The following is a 24,871-nucleotide window of genomic DNA, read 5'->3' as shown; positions in this document are numbered from 1 at the left end:
CTTCTTTCACCTTCTCCTTGTTCTTCTTCAATTTCTTGCCCTTTTCCTTCTTGCTCTTGTTGTTCTCCTTTTTTTCTCCTTCTTCTGTTCTTCTTCTTGTTCTCCTTTTTCTTGTTCTTCTTGTTCTTCTTGTTTTCCTTCCCCATCTCCTCCTTCTTCTCCTTCCTGTGTTCTCCTTCTTGTTCTCCTTTTTCTCCTCCTTATTCTCGTTCTCCTTGCTCTCCTTTTTCTCCTTCTCCTTCTCCTCTGTCTCGTTCTCCTTGTTCTCCTTCTCCTTCTTGTTCTCCCTCTCCTACTTGTTCTCCTGGTTCTTCTCCTTCTTGTTCTTCTTCTTGTTCTTCTTGTTCTCCTTCTTCTTCTTCTTCATCTTCTTGCTCTTCTAGTTCTTCTTGTTCTCCTTCTCCGACTTCTGTTCTCCTTCTTCTTCATCTTCTTGCTCTTCTCCTTGTTCTCCTTGTTCTCCTTGTTCTCCTTCTTCTTCTCCTTCTTCTTCTCCTTCTTCTCGTTCTTCTTCTTGTTTTCCTTCTTCCTCTTCTCCTTGTTTTCCTTCTTGTTCTTCTCCTTTTCCTTGTTCTCCTCCTCCTTTTTGTTCTCCTTCTCCTTGTTGTTGTTCTTCTTGTTTTCCTTCTTGTTCTCCTTGTTGTTGTTCTTCTTGTTTTCCTTCTTGTTCTCCTTGTTGTTATTCTTCTTGTTTTCCTTCTTGTTCTCCTTGTTCTTCTTCTTGTTTTCCTCCTTCTTGTTCTCCTTTTCCTTCTCCTTCTCCTTGTTCTCCTTCTCCTTGTTCTCCTTCTCCTCCTTCTCCTTCTCCTCCTTCTCCTTTTTTCCTTCTTCTTGTTCTCCTCCTTCGTTTGTTCTCCTTCGTCTTGTTCTTCTCCTCCTCCTTCTTCTCGTCCTCCTCCTTGTTCTCCTTCTTTCTCATTCTCTTTGTTCTTCTCCTTGTTTTCCTTGTTCTTCTTCTTGTTCTCCTCTTTCTCCTTCTTCTTGTTCTCCTTCTTCCTCCTCTGGATTGTGAGCTCATTGTGGGCATGGAATGTGTTATCCCGTCCTCTCCCAAGCACTTAGTAGAGTGCTCTGCACACATTAAGGTCTCCATAAATATGATGGACTGAGGAATGACCAAACTTTGGGATGGCATTACTGTTTGGGAGGACTGACTCAGGCCCACTTGGGGAATTCAACCCTTGTTTTCAGTTCAGGAGGTGAATTCAATCCGAGCCTCTGCGTCCCTCTTCTGCCAACCTGGAAGCCCTCTGTGGGCAGGGATCAGGTCTGGCAACCGGACCACACTCTCCCAGTCCCTCAGGACAGTGCTCTACCTATCGGAAGCCCTCAGAAACTACTATTAACTGATTCATTCAATCATATTTAATGAGCGCTTACTGTCCTAAGCACTTGGGAGAGGACATTATCCTGACACATTCCCTGCCCACAAGGATTGATTCATAAGCAGCAATATCCAGATGCTTTGGGGATATTTGCATGAGTGAATTTCCCTTTAGGTGAATTTCCCTTTGCAGAAGGAAGGGGAAACTCAACTCCCTCAATGGAGGATATTTACACTTTTGCCCCAGGCCAGCTGGTGAGGCCTGGGAGGGTGTGAATGGGGGGTAAAGGCGGTGCAGGTGAATGTTTGCCACACTTTATTTACAGTATCCTTGTGGCCTGCCGCTTGCAAATCCACTTAGTGTTGACCTAGCAGCTGTACGAAACTGCACGTCTCTGGACAAAGATGAACCTGCAGGGTTGCCAGAGGACCAGATGTCACCGAGAGGTGACATTAGCCTGTTGGAGGAAGATATTGTTCCAGGGCGCCTTCTGGGTGGGCGACTGCCAGGAATCAACAAACTGCAGTAGTTGTTGCTGCTGCTTGGAAGGGATAAGCAGAATCTCAGGGAGGAAGAGTGTCAGATGCCACAGGAAAACTCTGACTTGATCAGAGTTGCTGAAGGAAGAGAGTGTTGAATGATGGGCGTCATAGCATTTTGGTTTACTTTTTGCTTGTTAAGGTGTTGAGGAATTTCTGCGTGAGAAGGTTTTAGGGGCAGAGATACACCTGGTGAATCCATTTCTCCCCCTGTCCAGTCACTTAGGAAGCAACATTAACTCGTTCAAAGCATCAGCAGGCTTTAGAGAGAGGGAGCAATCCATGCTTTTGTTGAGTGCTTACTGTGTACAGAGCACTATACTAAGCATTTGGGAAAGTACAGTGCAACTGAGTTGGTAGATGGGACCTCTGTCCACGAGAAGCTTATGGTCTACATGGGGAGATAGACATAAAAGTAGATTGGTGATGGGGAAATAGAGAATAAGAATATATGTGTAAGTACTGTGGGGCTGGGATGAGAATTAAAGTAGTTAAGGGACATACAGCCAAGCTCATAGTTGATGCAGAAGGGAGGATGGATAGAGGAAATAAAGGACTTAGCCTGGGTAGGAGTTTATTTATTTTTTTATTTTTTTAAAGGAGGTTTCAAAGGTGGGAAGAGTAGTGAACTGTCAGTTCTGAAGGGGAGGAAGTTCTGGGCCTGAGACAGGACGTAGAAATCACCGTCTCCTGATGGTTTGACGTAGCACAGTGCAGTAGAAAGTCATCGGAGGCCTGAGGCCAAATCACTTCTCTGTCACTAGCCTGCAGTATTACCTTAGACTTCAATTCACTTCAATTCTATATGCCTCAATTCACTCATAAAATGGGAGAATAAGATACCTCCTCTCCCAACGTTTTAGGGTGGGAGCCCCTTGTAGGACAGGAATTATGCTAGCTCTTATCCTGCTAGAATTTTTTTAAAACTCCTTCTTGTCAAGGATCAACCTGTCATCTTTTGTACTTTCTCAAGCCCTCGATACAGTTCTTCAGACCATAGGTGCTCAATAAATGCTACTGAATGATTCTCTTGTTCCTACCCCAGCACTTAGCATAGTGATTGACATTTAAGTGCTTAACTCTAGTACAACAAGTATGGTATTAAACGCTCACTCCGTGCCAAGCACTGTTCTAAGCACTGGGGTTGATACAAGGTAATCAGGTTGGACTCAGTCCTTGTCCCGCATGGGGCTCACCATCTTAATCCCCATTTTACAGATGAGGTAACTGAGGCACAGAGAGGCATAGTGATTTGCCCAAGGTCACATAGCAGACAAGTGCCGGAGGTGGGATTAGAACTCATGACCCTCTGACTCTCAGGTCAGTGCTGTATCCACTACACCATGCTGCTTGAATTGTATTATGATTAGCAAAGCTTCTGATTTGTTTCCAGAAAACTTAGGCAGTGACAGTGCTGTGCAGTCAGCATGTGTGCCTAATGGAAAGAGCATGGGCTGGGAACTCAGAAAATAATAACAGTAATAATGTGAAAATCATATAATAAGGCTGGGAAGTCAGAAAATAATAACTGTAATAATAATTGTGATTTTTTTAAGCACTTAGTATGTGCTTGTTGCTGACTTGTACTTCCCAAGCACTTAGTACAGTGCTCTGCACGCAGTAAGTGCTCAATAGATACGATTGAATGAATGAATGTGCCAAGCATTGTAGTAAGCTCTGGAGTAGATACAAGGTAATTAGTTCACACACAGGACTCACAGTCCAAGTTGGAGAAAAGATATTAAATCCCTGTTGTACAGATGAAGAAACTGAGGACCTGAATTCCATCCTGGATCCAGTCACTTGCCTGCCATGTGCCCTTGGGCAAGTCCCATGGGGATGTTTGGGGATGTTTGCATGATTGAATTTCCCTCTATGTGTGAAACACTCACACCCTTTGCATAAGAGAGGGAGAACTGTGCCTTAGTTTCCTCACCTGTAAAATGGGAATAAAATACCTGTTCTCTCTCCCCGCATTGACTGCAAGCCCCATGTGAGACAGGGACTGTGTCCTTCCTGATTAACTTTTATCTCAGTGCTTGGCACAGAGTAAGTGAGTGGGTTGGAGGCGCTTGCTTCCTCACTCCTTCCCCCACACTCTCTTCTCTACCTCCTGCAATCTCCAGTTCAGAGGTATTGAGCTCTCACAATGAAAAACAACCTCCTTCTTGGCTAAACCTATGACATCTATTCTCTTCTAATCCCTGTGGAATTTCTTTCTTTCATTCATTCATTCATTCATTCTTATTTATTGAGCGATTACTGTGTGCAGAGCACTGTACTAAGCGCTTGGGAAGTACAAATCAGCAACATAGGGATGGTCCCAACCCAAAAACGGGCTCACAGTCTGGAATGGGGGAGGCAGACAAAAAAACAAAACAAATAGGTAGGTGTCAATACCATCAGAATAAATACAATCATAACTATATACACATCATTAATAAAATAAATATAGTAACTATGTACAAATAAAATAGAGTAATATGTCCAAATATTTACAAGTGCTGTGGGGAGGGGAAAGGAGGTAGGGCAGAGTGGGTGGGGGTGATGGGGAGAGGAGGAGGAGAGGAACAAAGGGGGGCTCAGTCAGGCAAGGCCTCCTGGAGGAGGTGAGCTCTCAGTAGGGCTTTGAAGGGAGGAAGAGAGCCGGCTTGGCAGATGTGTGGAAGGAGGGCATTCCAGGCCAGAGGTAGGACATGGGCCAGGGGTTGATGGTGGGACACATGAGAGGGAGGCACAGTGAGGAGCTTAGCAGTGGCAGAGGAGCGGAGCGTGTGGGCTGGGCTGTAGAAGGAGAGAAGGGAGGTGAGGTAGGAGGGGGCAGGGTGATGGAGAGCTTTGAAGTTGAGAGTGAGGAGTTTTTGCTTCATGCGAAAGTTGATAGGCAACCACTGGAGATTTTTGAGGAGGGGAGTGACATTCCCAGAGCGTTTCTATAGAAAGATAATCTGGACAACAGAGTGAAGTATAGACAGGAGGATGGGATATCAGAGAGGATGCTGATGTAGTAATCCAGTCGGGATAGGATGAGAGATTGAACCAGCAAGGTAGCGGTTTGGATGGAGAGGAACGAGCGGATCTTGGCGATGTTGTGGAGATGAGACCGGCAGGTTTTGGTGATGGATTGGATGTGTGGGGTGAATGAGAGAGCGGAGTCAAGGTTGCAGGCTTGTGAGATGGGAAGGGTGGAAGTGCTGTCCATAGTGACGGGAAAGTCAGGGAGAGGACAGGGTTTGGGAGGGAAGATAAGGAGCTCAGTGTTGGACATGTTGAGTTTTAGATAGCGGGCACACATCCAGATGGAGATGTCCTGAAGGCAGGAGGAGATACGAGCCTGGAGGGAGGAAGAGAGAATAGGGGTGGAGATGTAGATTTGGGTGTCATCAGTGTAGAGATGATAGTTGAAGCCATGGGAGTGAATGAGTTCACCAAGGGAGTGAGTATAGATGGAGAACAGAAGGGGATGGAGAACTGACCCTTGAGAAACCCCTACAGTAAGGGGATGGGAGGGAGCCTGCGAAGGAAACTGAGAATGAACGGCCAGAGAGTTGAGGAGAACCAGGAGAGGATGGAGTCTGTGAAGCCAGGGTTGGATAGCGTGTTGAGGAGAAGGGGGTGGACCACAGTGTTGAAGGCAGCTGAGAGGTCAAGGAGGATGGTTCAATAGAATTAATAAACATAATCCCTGCCCTCAGAGAGTTTACAGTCTGTTGCAGCTAAGCCCCATTTTTTCTTCACCTCTCCTCTTGCGCGTGTCTGACTCCTGGCTCTCTGGGGTGCTTGGGGAGAAGGTAGATACAGAGCCAAAAGTATTTTCATTTAACTTAGGCGTACTATGAGAATAAAGACTAAAATAATGATAATTGCCTTCATAAATTGCTCCTTGACATTTCGCTTATAGACCAGGATTAAGGGCTAAAAAGGTAGAGTATTTCAATGTCAGCCTAGGAAAGGGTGAAACAAAGGTGCTGAGGTGAGGAGGATTAGGATAGAATAGGAGGCATTGGAGTGGCAAGAAGGAGGTCATTGGTGACCTTTGAGAGGGCAGTTTCGGTGGAGTGGAGGGGATGGAAGCCAGGTAGGAGGGGATTCAGAGAGAGTTGGAGTTGAGAAATTCAAGGCAGCAAGTGTAGACGACTTGTTTTAGGAGTTTGGAAAGGAAGGGTAGGAGGGAGATAGGGCGATAACTAGAAGGGGCAGTGGGGTCAAGAGAGGGGTTTTTTTAGGATGGGGGAGACATGGGTGTGTTTGAAGGCAGAGGGGAAAGAACCAGTGGAGAGTGAGTGGTTGAAGATGGAAGTTAAGAAGAAGAGGAGGGAAGGGGCAAGAGTTTTCATAAGATGAGAGGGAATGGGGTCTGAAGCACAGGTGGATGGGGTGGCACTTGAGAGTGGGGAGGAGATCTCATCTGAAGATACTGCTAGGAAGGATGAGAGAGTAGCGGAAAGAGTTGAGAGTTGGGGGTTTGGAGAAGGGGGAGGGGTGACTTTGGGGAGCTCAGACCTGATGGTGTTAATTTTACTAATAAAGTCGGAGGCCAGAGTGTTGGGGGTGAAGGATGGAGGAGGGGGAGGAACAGGGGGCCTGAGGAGGAGTTAAATGTCTGGAACAGCTGATGGGGATGATGGGCATGGGTGTCAATAAGGGAAGAAAAATAGTTTTGCCTGGCAGAGGAGAGGGCGGAGTTAGAGCAGGACAGGATAAATTTAAAGTGAACCAGGTTGGTTTGGTGTTTAGACTCTCCCCTACCCTGCCCACTTCCCCCTTCATCCTTTCTTTTTACTAGCGTAATTCTCTTCCTTACTCTCTGACCGCTTCTCAGCTTCTTTTGCTTGGTGGTCTTTCTCCCCCCATCTTTCCATGTCTCTCTGACTGCATCTCCTTTGCTGGGTCTGAGTCAGTCCTAGATTCTCTAAATTTAGGTTCTGGTAAACTGTTTCTCTGAGAGAGCTCATCTGCTCCCAAATCTGTGTCTTCAGCCTTGTATTTCCAGCTGTTCATATTCTTGGATCTCCAGAAAGCTCCGGGACATCTGCTGGATGGCCTTGCCCACACCTTAAATCTCAATGAGGTACCGTTCCTTTGGATGCTGCACTGTAAGCTCGTTGTGGGCAGGGAATGTGACTACCAACTCTGTTGCAGTGTACTCTCCCAAGCATTTAGTATAATGCTCTGCATCTAGTAAGCGCTCAAAAAAAATCGATCAATGATATTTATTGAGCGCTTACCGAGTTCAGTGCACTGAACTAAGCACTTGGGAGAGTTCAGTATAACAGAATTGGTGGACACGTTCCCTCCCCACAAGGGGCATGCAGTCTAGAGGGGGAGAGAGACATTAATATAAGTAAATTACGGATATATACATAAGTGCTGGGGTGGGTTGAATACAGAGTTCACATCAAGTGCAAGGGTGACGCAGAAGGGAGTGGGAGAAGAGGAAATGAGGGGGCTTAGAAAATTAGTGGGAGAAGAGGAAATCTCCCAACCTTTGCCACTTGTCTGCCGTGTGAACTAAGGCAAATCACTCAACTTCTCTGTGTCTCAGTTCCCTCATCTGTAAAATGGGGATGAAACCTGTGAGCCCCACATAGGACATGAACTGTGTCCAACCTTGCATCCACCCCAGTGCTTATTACAGTTCCTGGCACATAGAAAGCACTTAACAAATGTCATGTTAAAAAAAGAGTTCATTTGGCAGTTCTTCCTTCACAGTATTCCCTTCCATCCTGAGAACTACCACCCTAGCCCAAGCCCTCATCGCTTCCTGGCTGGATCACTATAGCCTTCTCCTTTCACATTTCCATGTTTCAAGCCATGTGGTATTCCCTGAGCACTCCTCTCTTCCTTCTTTTTTTTTGTCCCTGTCCTATCACCCCAGCAGCTGCTGTAGCACTTGTTTACATTACGTTTTATCTGTTTATTCTTTGTGTATTTGCCTGCTTCATTTATCACTCATTTCTAGGATTTAATTCTTGTACCTCAGTCTTGTCTTTCTCACCCATGTCCTGCTTCTGGTCTCAAACACCCACCCTCCTCATATCAATCACTCTTCCTGCCCACCCCCACCCCCCCCCCGTTTAAAGCCTTGAAGGTACATCTCCTTCAAGAGGCCTTCCCTGACTAAACTCTCCTTTCCCCTTCTGTGTTGTCCTGACTTGCTCCCTTTATTTATCGCCCCCAACACCTCCCAGCGCTACAGCACGTGTCCATGTCTGTAATTTTTTTATATTGATTTCTGTCTCTCCCTCTAGATTCTAAGCTTGTTATGGGCAGGGGATGTGTCTGTTTACTGTTGCACTCTTGCAAGTGCTCAGTCCACAGCTGTACACACAATAAGCGCTCCATAAATACAGTTGAACGAATGAATGAACAGTTTGTACCTGCTTGCCTCTCCCATTGGATCTCAAGCTGTTTGAAGGCAGGAAAACCACATTTCTCCTGTTCTAGTTTGGTATCCCGGGGCAGTATACACTTGATATATGCTGATGATGATGATTAAGGAAATGACCCCCTTCCCCTCCCCACAGCACTTGTGCATATTTGTACATATTTATTACTCTATTAATGATGTGTATATAGCTATAATTCTATTTATTCTGATGGAATTGACACCTCTTTACTTGTTTTGTTTTGTTGTCTGTCTCTCCCTGCTGTTATTATTATTATTATTGTTATTATTATGGTATTTGTTAAGCACTTCCTATGTGCCAAACACTGTTCTGAGCGCTGGGGTAGATACAAGGTAATCAGATTGTCCCGTGTGGGGCTCACAGTCTTAATCCTCATTTTACAGATGAGGTAACTGAGGCACCGAAAAGTTAAGTGGCTTGCCCAAGGTCACACAGCAGACAAGTGGCAGAGCCAGGATTAGAACCCATGTCCTCTGACTTCCAAGCCTGTGCTCTTTCCATTAAGCCACGCTGCTTCTAGACTGTGAGCCCATTGTTGGGTAGGGACCGTTTCTAATATGTTGCCAGTTTGTACTTCCCAAGTGCTTAGTACAGTGCTCTGCACACAGTAAGCACTCAATAAATACGATTGAATGAATGAATTTGAAATTTAATCACACCCTTGACCAGTAAGTGTGTAAAGTTGCCTTTATTTTAGGGCTTGTGAAGGAATGGCTATTTATGTGTCAGTTGGAAAAGAGTAAAATCCCATGATTCATTACATCTTATTTTGAGAAGTAGTTGGAATTGTACTAAATTCTTAATGAACATCTGAAAGTTGGAAGCCTTTTCTGTAGTATACTGATGATAAATGAGGCAGTCTGAGCCCCTTGACCCTGACTAAGTCCTTCTTTCATCTTCTCCCTCTCCCTTTTGCGTTACCATGACTTGCTGCCTTTACACAGTCAGTGCTCAGTAAATACGATTGAATGAATGAATGAAATTCATCCCCCCTCCGAGCCCCACAGTATTTGGGTACATATCTGTAATTTATTTGTATCAGTCTGTCTCCCCTTCTAGACTGTAAGCTCATTGTGGTCAGGGAATGTGTCTCTTATTGTTACATCATACTCTCCCATGAACTTAGTACAGTGCTCTGCACACAGTAAGTGCTCAATAAATACAATTGAGTGAATGAAGTCACAGTTGCACTCACTAAATACCAGAGATTGGTGGATTCACAAGCATTTTATTAGCTCTTCCTTGATGAAACAATATCTCAATTTGTTATCTTCGTTTGGCCAAACAAATCGGATCTGTTGCCAGCTTTAGCATAAGGAATGTCTTTAAGGAGTTGTGTGTTGCCCAATGCTAAAAATGCTGAGGCTATCAAGAATACTGTAATTAGCCTCCAAAATCAAGGACATACCAATATGGTCATTTTATGCTATGCATGGAAGAGCAAGAAAAAACCTCCTAAAGGAGCAGACAAAACAGGTTAACACTCAGGTTCTTTCCTTTGCAAATGTAAGCAGCATCTTTATTAGTCAGACACTGAGGGAGAGGCTATTCATTGGGTGAAAAGCTGACCCTGGTTCTCTGGGGAACAAATTTTAATTCTGTCCTAATGTGCATTGTGGGGAGCAAAGTTTTATCAGCCATCTTTAACAAATTAAATGACCACTTAAAGGCCCCCAAAGTAAAGGGACATAAGGGCTAGTGAAGCAATAATAGAATCTCATTGTAAAAGTCCCTGAATTTCTAATTCTGAAGTAAGAACATTCTGGAGCTGGAGTGGAATGTGGGACAGCTTTAGATGTGCCTGTCTTAGAGACTCCTGAATGGTATAAGCCTAGCTTGGGGCATTTGTCACTTTTTTTTTTTAAATGGTATTTCTTAGGCACTTACTATATGACAAGCACTGTTCTAAGCACTGTGGTAGATACAGGTTAATCAAGATGGACACAGTCTCTGTCCCACATGGGGCTCACAGGCTTAATCCCTATTTTACAGATGAGATACCTGAGGCACAGAGAAGAGGAATAATAATGATGGTATTTGTTAAGTGCTTATTATGTACCAGGCACTGTACTAAGTGCTCAGGTGGATACAATTAAATTGGGTTGGACACAGTCCCTGTCCCATAATAATAATAATAATAATAATGGCATTTATTAAGCACTTACTATGTGCAAAGCACTGTTCTAAGTGCTGCGGAGGTTACAAGGTGATCAGGTTGTCCCACAGCAGGCTCACAGTTTTAATCTCCATTTTACAGATGAGGTAACTGAGGCAAAGTGAAGTGACTTGCCCAAAGTCACACAGCTGACAGTTGGCAGAGCTGGGATTCAAACCCATGACCTCTGGCTCCAAAGCCCATGCTCTTTCCACTGATCCATGCTTTTTCCCATGTGCCCCATTTTACAGATAAGATACCTGAGGCACAGAGAAGTGAAGTGACTTACCCAAGTTCACCCAGCAGACAAGTGGCAGAGCAGGAATTAGAACCCAAGTCAATCAATCAATCAATAAATCGTATTTATTGAGTGCTTACTGTGTGCAGAGCACTGTACTAAGTGCTTGGGAAGTACAAGTTGGCAACATATAGAGACAGTCCCTACCCAACAGTGGGCTCACAGTCTAGAAGTCCTTCTTGCTCCTAGGGCTGTGCTGTATCCAGTAGGCAACATTGCTTCTCACTTGCATCAGTCAATCCATCAGTGGTATTTATTGAATGCTTACTGTGTGCAGAGCACTGTACTAAGCGCTTGGGAGAGTACAGTACAGCAGAATTAGCAGAGACGTTCCCTGACCAAAACGAGCTTACATTCTAGAGGGGGAGACAGACATTAAAATGAACAACTAATTGATTCATTCATACAATTGTATTTATTGAGCGCCTACTGTGTGCAGAGCACTGTACTAAGAACTTGGGAAGTACAAATTGGCAACATCAGTACATAAGTGCTGTGCAGTTGGGGGTGGGGCGACTATCAAATGTCCAAGGATCACAGATCCAAGTGCAGAGATGACCCAGAAGGGAGAGGGGACCGGGAAAAAGAAGGCTTAATAGGGGGAGTGACTGGCAGGTTCTAATCCCGGCTCTGCCACTTGTCTACTGTGTGACCTTGGGCAAGTCACTTCACTTCTCTGGGCCTCAGTTCCTTCATCTGGAAAATAGGGATTAAGACTGTGAGCCCCTCATGAGATGGACTGTGTCCAACCCAATTTGCTTGGATCCATCCCAGTGCTTAGTGCAGTGCCCGACAGAGTAAATGTTTAACAAATACCATAATCATTATTTTACTTTAGGGTATGGGCCTTGAGAGCACAAGTCATCTGAACACAGTGGTTCTTGAATGACTGTTCCTAGAGCTTTGGATGATGCTTGCAGTCTTTTAGAATGGAAGAATAGAGAAGCAGTGTGACTTAGTAGATAGAGCACAGATCCGGAAATCAGAAGGACCTGGGCTCTAATCCCAGTTCTGCCTCGTGTCTGCTGGGTAGCCTTAGATTCTCTGTGCCTCCGTTCCTCTCTGTGTAAAATGGGGATTAAATCTGTGAGCCTCATGTGGGACATGGGCTGTGTCCAACCTGATTATTTTGTATCCACCGCAGCACTTAGTACATTGCCTGGCACATAGTAAGCACTTGAATGCCGTGGAAAAAAATTCCGAGAGGTTTGTTAGAGTAGTCTTAAACCTGCCTCCAGGTGTTTGGTCATATCATCCATATCATATCATTCGTGAAGCATTCCATATTTTTCATCCGCCAAGCTAGCTCTCTTCCTCCCTTCAAGGCCCTACTGAGAGCTCACCTCCTCCAGGAGGCCTTCCCAGACTGAGCCCCTTCCTTCCTCTCCCCTTCATCCCCCTCTCCATCCCCACCCATCTTACCTCCTTCCCTTCCCCACAGCACCTGTTTATATGTTTGTACATATTTATTACTCTATTTATTTATTTATTTATTTTACTTGTACATATCTATTCTATTTTATTTTGTTAGTATGTTTGGTTTTGTTCTCTGTCTCCCCCTTTCAGACTGTGAGCCCACTGTTGGGTAGGGACTGTCTCTGTGTGTTGCCAACTTGTACTTCCCAAGCGCTTAGTACAGTGCTCTGCACACAGTAAGTGCTCAATAAATACGATTGATGATGATGATCATCCAGCATGGCTGTCTAGAAAATCCTGTTCAGCTCTAATGATTATGTCCTTTAGGAGAAAATGGAGAGGGTGGTGTTGGTTTTTAGCCAATGCTCCTGCCACTAGCCCACGTTGCTTCTCTGGGACCTGGATTTAAATTCTGACTCTGCTAGTTGCCTTCTGTGTGATCATGGGAAAGTCATTTATCTTTTCTGTGTCTCAGTTCCCTCATCTGTGAAATGGGGATTTAATACTTGTCCTCCCTCCTACTTAGTCTGTGTGTCCCTTGTAGGACAGGAACTGTGTCTGATCTGATTACCTTGTGTCTACCCTGGTGCTTAGCACAGTGAATAGCACATAGTAAGCTCTAACCAATGCCACCATTATTATTATTATTATTATCATCATCAGTTAAAATGCTGGACATGAGAGGGCCCAGTGCTGGGTCTGTGATGGATGGGGGAGGGGAAGGGGCCCTGCTGAAACCCACATTGCCTGTCATATAGAGAAGCAGCATGGCATAGTGGCTTAGAGCTCAGGCCCTGGAGTAAGGTGGTCATGGGTTCTAATCCCATCTCCACCACTTGTCTGCTGTATGACCTTGGGCAAGTCACTTTGCTTCTCTGGGCTTCAGTTACCTCATCTGTAAAATGGGGATTGAGACTGTGAGCCCCATGTAGGACAAGGGACTGTGTCCAACCCGATTTGCTTGTATCCACCCCAGAGCTTAGTACAGTGCCTGGCACATAGTAAGTGCTTAATAAATACCATTAGTATTATCATCATCATCATTATTATTATATGATGGCCACCCTCTAGTATTTGTATTTCCGTTATTATCTAGTATTTATATCTAGTATTTCCATTTTTCTTTCTCTCCGGGATATCAAGTAAGGGAAAAGTAATTTACCTTTGACAGCTGTGTATGGGTTAGAGAAGGAGGGGCCTGGGAAATAGAAGACCTGGGTTCTAAACTCAGTTCTGCCATTTACTTGTCATTTGACCTTTGGCTAGTTGCTTGACTTGTACGCCTCAGTTTCCTCATCTGCAGACTGAGGATTCAATACCCGTTCTCCCTCCTACTCAGACGATGAGCCCCATGTGGGATCTGATTGTCTTGTGTCTGCTCCAGAGCTTAGGACAGTGGTTGGCAAATACCATTACTATTATTAATAATGATAATGTTGGTATTTAAGTGCTTACTATGTGCCAAGCACTGTTTTAAGTGCTGGGGTAGGAACAAGGTAATCAGGTTGTCCCACATGGGGCTCATAGTTTTCATCCCCTTTTTACAGATGAGGTAACTGAGGCATAGAGAAGTTAAGTGACTTGCTCAAGGTCATAAAGCTGACAAGTGAATGAGCCAGGATTAGAACCCATAACCTCTGACTCCCAAGTCTGTGTTCTTTCCACTAAGCCACACTGTTACTTTTACTCTATTCCTCCCCTCTAAATGTGGAAAGTATGCTGGAATCTTTGTCTTGAGAAAGACAGCCTTTTGACCACTTACTGTGACATTCGGGGGAAAAAAAACAAGGAAGTGGTTTGGCCTAGTGGAAGGGGCCTGGGCGTCGGAGGACCTGGGTTCTAAGTTCAGCTTCACCACTTGACTACTGTGTGAACTTGGGCAATCACCTCTCCATGCCTCAGTTTCTTCATCTGTAAATGGAGATTAAATCCTACTTCCTCCTCCTACTTTAGACCACAAGTCCCATGTGGGACACGGACTGTTCAACTTGTTCTCATATTCATTCAGTTGGATATATTGTGCATTTACATTGTGCAGAGTACTGTACTAAGCGCTTGGGAGAGTATGGTACAGCAATAAACAGACACATTCCCTGCCCACAACGAGTTTACAATGTAGAGGATCTATCCCGTGCTTTACTTAGTCCAGTGCTTGGTGCGTAGTAAGCACTTTAACTTTTGTTAGTTGGATAGTTTCCAGGGGACTGAGAGTAGACAGTGTGCTTCCTCTTTCCAGGCACTTCCTCTGCTCTCAAGTTACATCATTGGATCACACCTTTAAAACAAATATTGTTCTAGGTTCCCTTCTGAGGTGTGGAAAATCCTGAAAGCTGAGGTTTTGCTTATGGAAAATTCCAAGCAGCAATGCCTCTCTCGAGGAGGAGGAGGAAGAGGTGCCTGAGGAAACTGAATGGCTCTCAGTGCTTAGAACAGTGCTTTTCACATAGTAAGCACTTAACAAATACTATCATTATTATTACCGTAGCTGAAGCAAAGCAATTCCAGTTTTGGGACCAAATAAGAGAAAATTCCCATCTTGAGCAATTCACAAAATTGATTTTGTATCCAGGAAACCTCTCTCAAAAGAGAATGAAGGCTCACTTTGAGAGAGAAAATTCCACAGCCCCTTTTCACTAAGGAGGCACCGTGGCCTAATGGAGAGAGCAGAGGCCAGGTTCTAATCCCAGCTCTGACACCGGCTTTGCTGGGTGACTTTGGACAAGTTGCTTAATCTCTCTGAGACTTTGTTTCCTTATCTGTAAAATGGGGATAAGATACCTGTACTCTCTACCTCATAGATTAAATTATGTGCCCCATGGAGAAGTACTATTTACTTTGACTTCTTCAGTAAACTCATTATTGGCAGGAACTGTGCCTGCTAAGTCTGTTGTGTGGTCCTCTCCTAAGCGTTTAGTACAGCGCTTTGCATATAGTTAGCACTCATTTAGTACCATTGAGTCTGTCTCCCTCTCTAGACTGTAAGCTTGTTAGGGGCAGAGAATGTGTCTGCTAATCTGTTGTATCAAGAGCTTAATACAGTGCTCTGCACGTGTGAAGCATTCAATAAATACGACTGATGGATTGTTTGACTATTGACTCATTTGGTACAGGTACCGTATTAGGCATCCAAAAAGTGCAGAATGATGAAGTGGCACATTCCCTGTCCAAAAGGAACTTGCACTTTGAGGGAGGAAAATGTGAAAATATTTGCAACACTGTCAAAATGATTAAAATGATCAGCTGTATAAGATCATTGTGGGCAGGGAAAATGTTTGCCAACTCTGTTAGATTGTGCTCTCCCAAGTGCTCAGTACAGCACCTTGCACACAGTAAATACTCAGTAGCTACCATTGATGGATTCTGTTGAATGGTCTGCACTCCCTGTGCAAGAGGTCTGTCTCCTCCATTTGAATGGACACTCTCTGTGGGCAGGGAATGTCTTGTGGATTTGTTCTGGTTTCCGGAGTGCTTAGTTCAGTGCACTGAACCTGTGCGGAATCAATAAACAATTACTACTGCTGCTGTCCTGACCCCCCTTTGCAGATTCCAGCAGTGTGGCTTAGTGGATTAAGCACAGGCCTGGGAGTCAGAAGGACCTGGGTTCTAATCCTGGCTCTGACACTTGTCTGCTGTGTGACCTTGGGCAAATCACTTCACTTCTCTGGGCCCCAGTTCCCTTATCTATAAAATGGGGCTTAAAAGTAGGAGCCCCATAATAATAATAATAATAATAATAATAATGATGGTATCTGTTAAGCGCTTACTATGTACATAGCACTGTTCTAAGCTCTGGGGGGGATACAAGGTGATCAGATTGTCCCACGTGGGGCTCACAGTCTTAATCCCCATTTTACAGATGAGGGAACTGAGACACAGAGAAGTTAAGTGACTTGCCCAAGGTCACACAGCTGACAATTGGCAGAGCCAGGATTTGAACCCCTGACCTCTGACTCCAAAGCCCGGGCTCTTTCCACTGAGCTATGCTGCTTCTCAGCACTTAGAAAGTGCTTGGCAAGTGGTAAGTGCTTTAACAAGTACCATTATTATTATTATCATTTTTCATTTTCTTCCTATCAATCAGTTGTATTGGGTACTTATTATGTGCATAGCACTGTACTAAGAGCTTGGGAGAGTGCAATATCACAGACACGTTCCCTGCCCAAAATGGGCAGGAAATCACTCAATCAGCTGGGCCTCTCCTACCTCACCGCACTGATCTCCCACTCGAGCCCAGCCTGCACACTATGCACCTCTAGCACGAGCTCTCTCATGGGGTCCCGATCTCGCCTACTTCACCGCTGACTTCTCTCCACTTTCAATCAATCAATCGTATTTATTGAGCGCTTACTGTGTGCAGAGCACTGTACTAAGCGCTTGGGAAGTACAAGTTGGTCCTCCCCCTAATCTGCCAGACCACTACTCCCCCTAACTTCAAAGCATTAATTAAGATCACATCTTCTCCAAGAGGCCTTTCCTGATTAAACCCTCTTTTCCCCCAAATTACTCTCCCTTCTGCACCATCTGTGCACTTGGGTCAGTGACCTTTGGGCATTTGGCCTGGCCCTGGCCTGGAATGCCCTCCCTCCACACATCTGCCAAGCTAGCTCTCTTCCTCCCTTCAAAGCCCTACTGAGAGCTCATCTCCCCCAAGAGGCCTTCCCAGACTGAGCCCCCCTTTTCCTCTCCTCCTCCCCATCCCCCCACCCTACCTCCTTCCCCTCCCCACAGCACCTGTATATATGTTTGTACAGATTTATTACTCTATTTACTTTACTTGTACATATTTACTATTCTATTTATTTTGTTAATGATGTGCATTTAGCATTAATTCTGTTTATTTTGATGACTTGACACATGTCCACATGTTTTGTTTTGTTGTCTGTCTCCCACCTCTAGACTGTGAGCACGTTGTTGGGCAGGGACCGTCTCTATATGTCACCAACTTGTACTTCCCAAGTGCTTAGTACAGTGCTCTGCACACAGTAAGCGCTCAATAAATACGATTGAATGAATGAATGAATTTGATATTTGCCCCATCCTCATTCATTCACTCAGTCGTATTTATTGAGCACTTACTGTGTGCAGAGCACTGTACCAGCGCTGAGGTACAAATCTTTAAATTCTATAAGTTATTTATAATTATATCCATCTCCCCCTCTAGTCTGGAAGCTCTTCAAGGGCAGGGAACGTGTCTGCTAATTCTATTGTACTCTCCCAAGCACTTAGTACAGTGCTCTGCACATAGGAAGGTCTCAATAAACATCACTGATTGAATGAGCTTACAGTCTAGAGGAGAGAGTACTTCCTCTGTTAATTCCTGATAAATATCAACTTTAATTTGCATGGCTGACTGTAATTTATTTATTTATATCAATGTCTGCCGCCCCACCCAAGACTGTAAGTTCATTATGGGCAGGAAATGTCTGCTTATTGTTCTGTTGTACTCTCTCAAGGGCTTAATACAGTCCTGTGCACACAGTAAGCCCTAAATAAGTACAATTGAATGAATTAATGAATAGTAAAATATGTGGCTCACAGCTCCCTGTTTAGATACATTTCAAATCCCAGTAGAATAGTAGACTGCTCACCTCTTTCTGGACAAACTTCAAACCTTTGGCCTCCGCAAAGCAAGGAAAAACACCCTTATCTTCTGCTGTGTTTTCACATAACTTGTGTGACTTGACTATGAGATGCTTCAGTGTCATCCTGGCCCTGCCACTTGTCTGCTAGTGACCTTGGACAAATCACTTCACTTCTCTGGGCCTCAGTTCCCTCATCCATAATATGGGGATTAAGATTGTGAGCCCCATATGGGACAGGGACTGTGTCCAAACTGATTAGCATGCATGTATCCCAGCACTTAGAACAGCATTTGCCACATATTAAGCACATAACAAATACCATTAGTGTTGTTATTATTATTATATGAAAGATACCGTTCCAGAATCCCATTTCCCCAGGGTGACCCCTTCATTTATTCATTCAATCATATTTATTCAGCACTTTGTGTGGAGTACTGTACTAAGTGCTTGGAAGAGTACGATACGACAGTAAACAGACACAATTTCCCACCCACAGCTAACATCCCGCTCCCCCTAGTCCAGAGTGGTTGCATTTCTCTCAGGCCTCATTTAACAATGTAATAATATTTCTTAAGTGCTTACTGTATACCAATCACTGTACTAAGCACTGGGGAGATCCAAGATAATCAGGTGGGTCACACAGCCCCTGTCCCACATGGGGCTCACAGTCTAAATAGGCAGTAGAATGTTGTGCAGTTGAGGAAACTAGGACACAGAGAAACTAAGTGTCTTGCCCAAGGTCACGCAGGAAGCATTGTGGCTTAGTGGAAAGAGCACGGGCTTGGGAGTCAGAGGACGTGAATTCTAATCCCATCTCCACCACTTGTCTGTTGCCTGACCTTGGACAAGTCACTTAACTTCTCTGTGCCTCAGTTACCTCATCTGCAAATTTGGGGATTAAAAGTGTGAGCCTCACATGGGACAACTTGATTACCCTGTATCTACCCCAGTGCTTAGAACAGTGTTTGGCATGTGGCGCTTAACAAATGCCACAATTATTATTATTATTGTTATTATTATTACAGGAGGCAGGTGGCAGAGCCAAGATTAGAACCCAGTTCCTCTGACTGCTAGGCCAATGCTCTTTCCACTAGACTACTGTTCACACAGGCAGGGCGATACTCAGAAAATGTCCTGGGGTTGTAGGGGGCTCTGAAGCAAGTGCTTCTTGCTTGATTCTTTTGCTATCTGAAATGGGCTCCGTCTGTTTCATGACATGGAAACGATCATGGGTCACAAGGTATACCTACTGGTCCCTGAAAAGAGTTAACTCAAGGATTGGGAGGGAATGTTTTACAGAAATCCTGGGGAATAGGAAAAAGAAACCACTCTAATCCCTTTAAGTTGTTAGCAACTGTGATTGTTTAGTTGAATTAACAGGAGGTGAATTTTCAGCTGAGTTGGTGTTCTACACAATGTGTATCCAGAATTAACCAGCCCATTTAAATACGTCAGCTAGAGTTAAAAAAGCATTTGAGGGGGTTGATTGTATTCTGACTTAAGGGTTTTTTTGGTTCTGTTTTTGGTTTGTGAATGGTATTTCATGATGGAATTGGTATAAATCTCAACTCAGGGTCAGGCTTTTTCCTCTCTGCTTTCCTTCGAAAGAATATATTGGCAGGGAATGTTATGTTGTTATAGTGTACTCTCGCAAGTGCTTAGTACAATGTTCTGCACCCAGGAAGTGCTCAGTAAATGCAATTGGTTGCTTGATTGATATATTGACTAATGGGGCAAGCAAGCTAGTGTGTTCATGGGCTAGTCAGCCTTAAGCATCCAAACCCCCAGAACCTTGGGATCATACTGCTTTAATGACCCAGGTGAATTTGGTATTTAATTTGGAAATCCTTAAACCCGTGGTGGCTTGGGAGCAGTTGAACATCATATGGTTGTGGATGGGGACTGTGTTATATTGTTGTACTCTCCCAAGCGCTTAGTACAGTGCTCTGCACACAGTAAGTGCTCAATAAATATGATTGATATGGATAGTGTGTGTAGGAGCCTGTGTGTGTGTTTTGTTGTCTGTCTCCCCCTTCTAGACTGTGAGCCTGGTGTTGGGTAGGGACCATCTCTATATGTTGCTGACTTATACTTCCCAAGCGCATAGTACAGTGCTCTACACACAGTAAGTGCTCAATAGATACAATTGAATGAATGAATGTTGGGGTGCTGGGGGGAGGGAGAAATGGGGAAGGGAGAAGGATGGGAGCCCCTTTGATAATGAAAGCTTGAATTTTCAGATGTACTTTATTTATGTATTTTATTCTGATGACTTGACACCTGTCCACATGTTTTGTTGTCTGTCTCCCCCTTCTAGACTGTGAGCCCGTTGTTGGGTAGGGACCATCTCTATATGTTGACAACTTGTACTTCCCAAGCGCTTAGTACAGTGCTCTGCACACAGGAAGCGCTCAATAAATGTGGTTGAATGAATACTTTAGATGGAATAAATGTGAATTAATAGCACAAAGCTTTTTCACCTGTCCTTAAGTGGCTGTGTGATCCATATCCATGTTTTAGGGGAAGAAGATAAAAGTGGAAATAGAGCTGAAGAGGCATGTTTCAGGAGAAACCTTTCTATGGTTTCCTCCTAAGAATGCATAGGAACTTGATTCTGTATTGGGAGGAGGGTTACTTGGTGAGTGCTTGGAAACTATGAACTACTAAAGAGCAAGTTTACCTCCACTAAGCCCACCTGACAGGCTGTTAGCAAATCCCTGCTCACAGCCTCCACCTCTGCCTGTTCTTTAATCTCACATCCAGGTAGTGGTTTCCTGTACGGGAATCAAACATTGAATGAGAGTGCTATCTCCAGAATGGTCTACATTTAGAGAAACGGGTGTGGCCTGGTGGTAAGAGCATGGACCTGGGAATCAAAGGACCTAAGAATAATAATAATTGTGGTATTTAAGCGCTTACTATGTGTGAGGCACTGTACTAAGTGCTGGGGTAGATTCAAGGTAATTGGGTTGGACACAGTCCCTGTCCCACATAGGGCTGTCACAGCCTTCATCCCCATTTTACAGATGAGGGAATGGAGGCACAGAGAAGTGAAGTGACTTGCCGAGGGTGTCACAGCAGAAGGGATTAGAACCCAGGTCCTCATTACTTCCGGGCCCTTACTGTATCCACTGAGCTGCACTGCCTCTCCGAGTTCTAATCCTGGGTCTGCCACTAGCCTACTGTGTGACTTCGGGTAAGTCACTTCTCTGGGCCTCATTTATTCAATCGTATTTATTGAGCGCTTACTGTGTGCAGAGCACTGTACTAAGCGCTTGAGAAGTACAAATTGGCAGCATATAGAGACGGTCCCTACCCAACAATGGGCTCACAGTCTAGAAGCAGCATGGTTTAGTGGAAAGAGCACGGGCTTGGGAGTCAGAGGACGTGGGTTCCAATCCTGGCTCTGCCACTTGTCTGCTGTGTGACCTTGGGCAAGCCACTCAACTTCTCTGTGCCTCAGTTACCTCATCTGCAAAATGGGGATTAAGACTGTGAGCCCCACATGGGACAATCTGATCACCTTGTATCTACTTCAGTTCTCTCATTGTAACATGGGGATTAAATACCCCTTCTCTCTCTGTTTGAGACTGAGCCCCATGTGGGGCAGAAACTGGCTCCAACTTGGTTATCTTGATGCTCCTACAGTCCGTGGCACAAAGAAAGCACTTAACAAATACCATTAAAATTTTAAAACCAACTCTGTGTATTAATCTGCTAGGTGGTAAATTCTTCGAAGGTAGGGATTACTCTCCCAAGTGCTTAGTTCAATACTTTGTAAACAGTAATTATTTGCAGTATGTCCTAGTGGATAGAGTGTGGGCCTTAGAGTCCGGAGGACCTGGGTTCTAATTCGTACACTGTGCGACCTTAGGAAAGTCACTCAACTTCTCTGGGCCTCAGAGGTTACTGCATCTGCCAAGTGGGGATTAAGACTGTGAGCCCCATGTGGGACAGGGACGGTGTCCAATTTGATTTGCTTGTATCCACCCCAGTGCTTGGCACGGTGTCTGGCACAGAGTAAATGCTTAACAAACACCACAATTAGATTATTTAAATGAAGTTTCACTTCTGAGTGTAACCTAGGAAGGAAGACATTGACCAAAAATGGCTTGGCATGATAGCAATCAGGTCAGTCGGTCTGTGATTCAGTGAATCCCCCACAGTACCAATTCTTCACATGAGTTTCTAATCACCTTCCACAAGGTTTTCATTAGACACTGGTGAACACTTGATCGCTCAATCATGTTTATTGAGCACTTACTGGTGCAGAACACTGTACTAAGCGCTTGCTCTTGAACAGGGAATGTGTCTGTATACTGTTATGAAATAATAATTATAATAATGGCATTTTTTAAGCTTAGAGCACTGTTCTAAGCACCGGGGGGATACAAGGTGATCAGGTTGTCCCACGTGGGGCTCACAGTCTTAATACCCATTTTACAGATGAGGTAACTGAGGCATAGAGAGGTTAAGTGACTTGCCCGACGTCACACAGCCGACGAGTGGCGGAGCTGGGATTTGAACCCATGACCTCTGGCTCCCAAGCCTGTGCTCTTTCCACTGAGCCATGCTAAAGTCACATAGTATCCTGACTCTGCCACTTGTTTGCTGCGTGACTCTGGGCAAGTCACTTCACTGGGCCTCAGTTACCTCATCTGTAAAATAATGATTGAAACTGTAAGCCCCATGTGGGACAGGGACTGTGTCCAACCTGATTTGACAGTGCCTGGCACATAGTAAGCGCTTAGCAAATGCCATAATTATTCATTATTATTGTATTCTCCCAAGTGCTAAGTAAAGTGCTTTGCACCTAGTAAGCTTTCTGTAAATCGATTGAATGAACGAGCAGAGTTTTTAGACAGGTTCCTTGCCCACTACGAGCTTCCAGCCTAGAGGAAGTATTTCTCTAGACTGCAAACTTGTTGTGGGCAGGGAATTTGTCTGTTTATTGTTGTATTGTACTCTTCCAAGTGCTTAATGCAGTGCTGTGCCCACAGTAAGTGCTCAATAAATCTGATTGAATGAATGAATGAATGGAGTTTCCTGAGAGCAACTCCCCTCAGAAAGTAGAGAAGCAGTGTGCTCTTTCCACCAGGCCCCACAGCTTCTCCCACACTTCCAGTCAACCAGTCAATGATATTGAGTGCTTATTGTGTGCAGAGCGCTGTACTGAGTGCTTGGGAGAGTACAGTACAACAATATAACAGTCACATTCCCCACCTACAATGTTCCTCAAGCTCTTTCTCTCCTATCCCTTCTGAGGGCTTTGCAGACCCAATTTTCATTCAGTCAGTAGTCTTGCTGTGTGCAGAGAGTGCTTGGCACATAGTAAGCGCTTAACAAATGCCATCATTATTACTGAGCGCCTGGGAGAGTACAGTACAACAATATAACAATCACATTCCCCGCCCACAAAGTTCCTCATCCTCTTTCTCTCCTGTCCTTTCCCAGGGCTTTGCAGACCCAGTTTTCATTCAATCAATAGTATTTATTAAGTACTTACTATGTGCAGAGCACTGTACTGAGTGCTTGGGAGGGTACAACACAACAATATAACAGACACATTCCCTACTGACAGAGTTTTCTTCCCCAGCTCCCCAAGCATTACTGTACTGTAAGTGCAGCCCATTGTGCAGTGTATGCTTGGTCTGTGCTCACATTGGCCAGCTACTAGTACCCAGGACTTGTGATTCCCAGAGTGTTGCTCTATTCATTGGACCAACAGCAAGTTTAAGGTTAAAATTCTGAGAAGGGAAGGAGTTGGTGTAGTTATCTGCTTTTGGCTTAGAGCTTCTCTGGGGAAGCAGCATGGCCTAATAGAGCACAGGCCTGGGAGTTAGAGGACCTGGGTTCTAATGTCACCGCCTCCACTTGTCCATTGAGTGACCTTGGGCAAATCACTTTGCTTCACTGGGCCTCAGTTACCTCATGTGTAAAGTGGGGATTCAGACTGTGAGCCCCATGTGAGACCCGGACTGTGTACAACCTGATCAGCTTGTATCTACCCCAGCGCTTAATCCAGTGCCTGGCACTTAGTAAGTGCTTAACAGGTACCACAAAGAACAAAACCAAAAGAAAAAAACCCAACCCCATAACCCATGAGGCCCTCTAGACTGTAAGCTCATTATGGACAAGGAATGTGTTTGTTTAGTTTTATATTGTACTTTCCCAGTTGCTTAGTACAGTGCTCCACACAGTAAGTGCTCAGTTAATATGATTGAATGAATAAGCGAGGCTTAGGTAATAATAATAATAATAATGATGGCATTTGTTAAGCAGCGTGGCTCAGTGGAAAGAGCAGGGGCTTTGGTGTCAGAGGTCATGGGTTCAAATTCCGACTTCGCCAATTGTCAGCTGTGTGACTTTGGTAAAGTCACTTAACTTCTCTGGGCCTCAGTTTCCTCAACTGTAAAATGGGGATTAAGACTGTGAGCCCCCCATGGGACAACCTGATCACCTTGACAACCTGATCACCTTTTAACCTCCCCAGTGCTTAGAACAGTGCTTTGCACATAGTAAGCGCTTAATAAATGCCATCATTATTATTATTTTTAAGTGCTTACTATGTGCAAAGCACTATTCTAAGGTAAAGATGTCAAGTGAATGATCTGCTTTCTAGTCAGGAAAGGGTGCTCACAGAAATTGAGCCTAAGTAATTATAATCATAATAATAATGATGGTATTTGTTAAGCGCTTACTACGTGCCGAGAATCGTTCTAAGTGCTGGGGTAGATACAAGGTAATCAGGTTGACCCATGGGGGCTCACAGTTTTAATTCTCATTTTACAGAAGAGGTAACTGAGGCACAGAAAAGTTAAGCAGCTTGCCCAAGATCACACAGCAGACAAGTGGTGGAGCTGGGATTAGAACCCACTTCCTCTGACTCCCAAGCCCGTGCTCACGTAGCAAGACCTAGGAGAAGGGGTGGTATTTTATCTCACATGTTCCTCTAACGTTATATTCTAGAACATGAAAATTCATAAATAAAAGTTCTCCAAATTCGAGAGTGGTTGATTGAGTAGTAAATTCCATTGATTTAGTTTTCCCACAGCTGGCCCATTGGGGCATTATGTGTTTCAATCAATTGCGTTGGTGGAGGACTTACTGTGTGCAGAGCACTGTATTAAACTCTTGGGAGAATAC

General features: G+C 44.5%; 1 protein-coding gene across 1 annotated transcript in view; it reads left to right on the top strand.

Moving 5' to 3' along the window:
- Positions 1–24,871, top strand: part of PPM1H (protein phosphatase, Mg2+/Mn2+ dependent 1H) — a 285,325-nt gene that overhangs the window by 1,011 nt on the left and 259,443 nt on the right. The window lies entirely within an intron of this gene.

The sequence above is a fragment of the Tachyglossus aculeatus genome, chromosome 2 (genome assembly GCF_015852505.1).
Source record: "Tachyglossus aculeatus isolate mTacAcu1 chromosome 2, mTacAcu1.pri, whole genome shotgun sequence".
NCBI lineage: Eukaryota > Metazoa > Chordata > Mammalia > Monotremata > Tachyglossidae > Tachyglossus > Tachyglossus aculeatus.
This window is presented reverse-complemented; position numbering and strand designations above follow the sequence as displayed.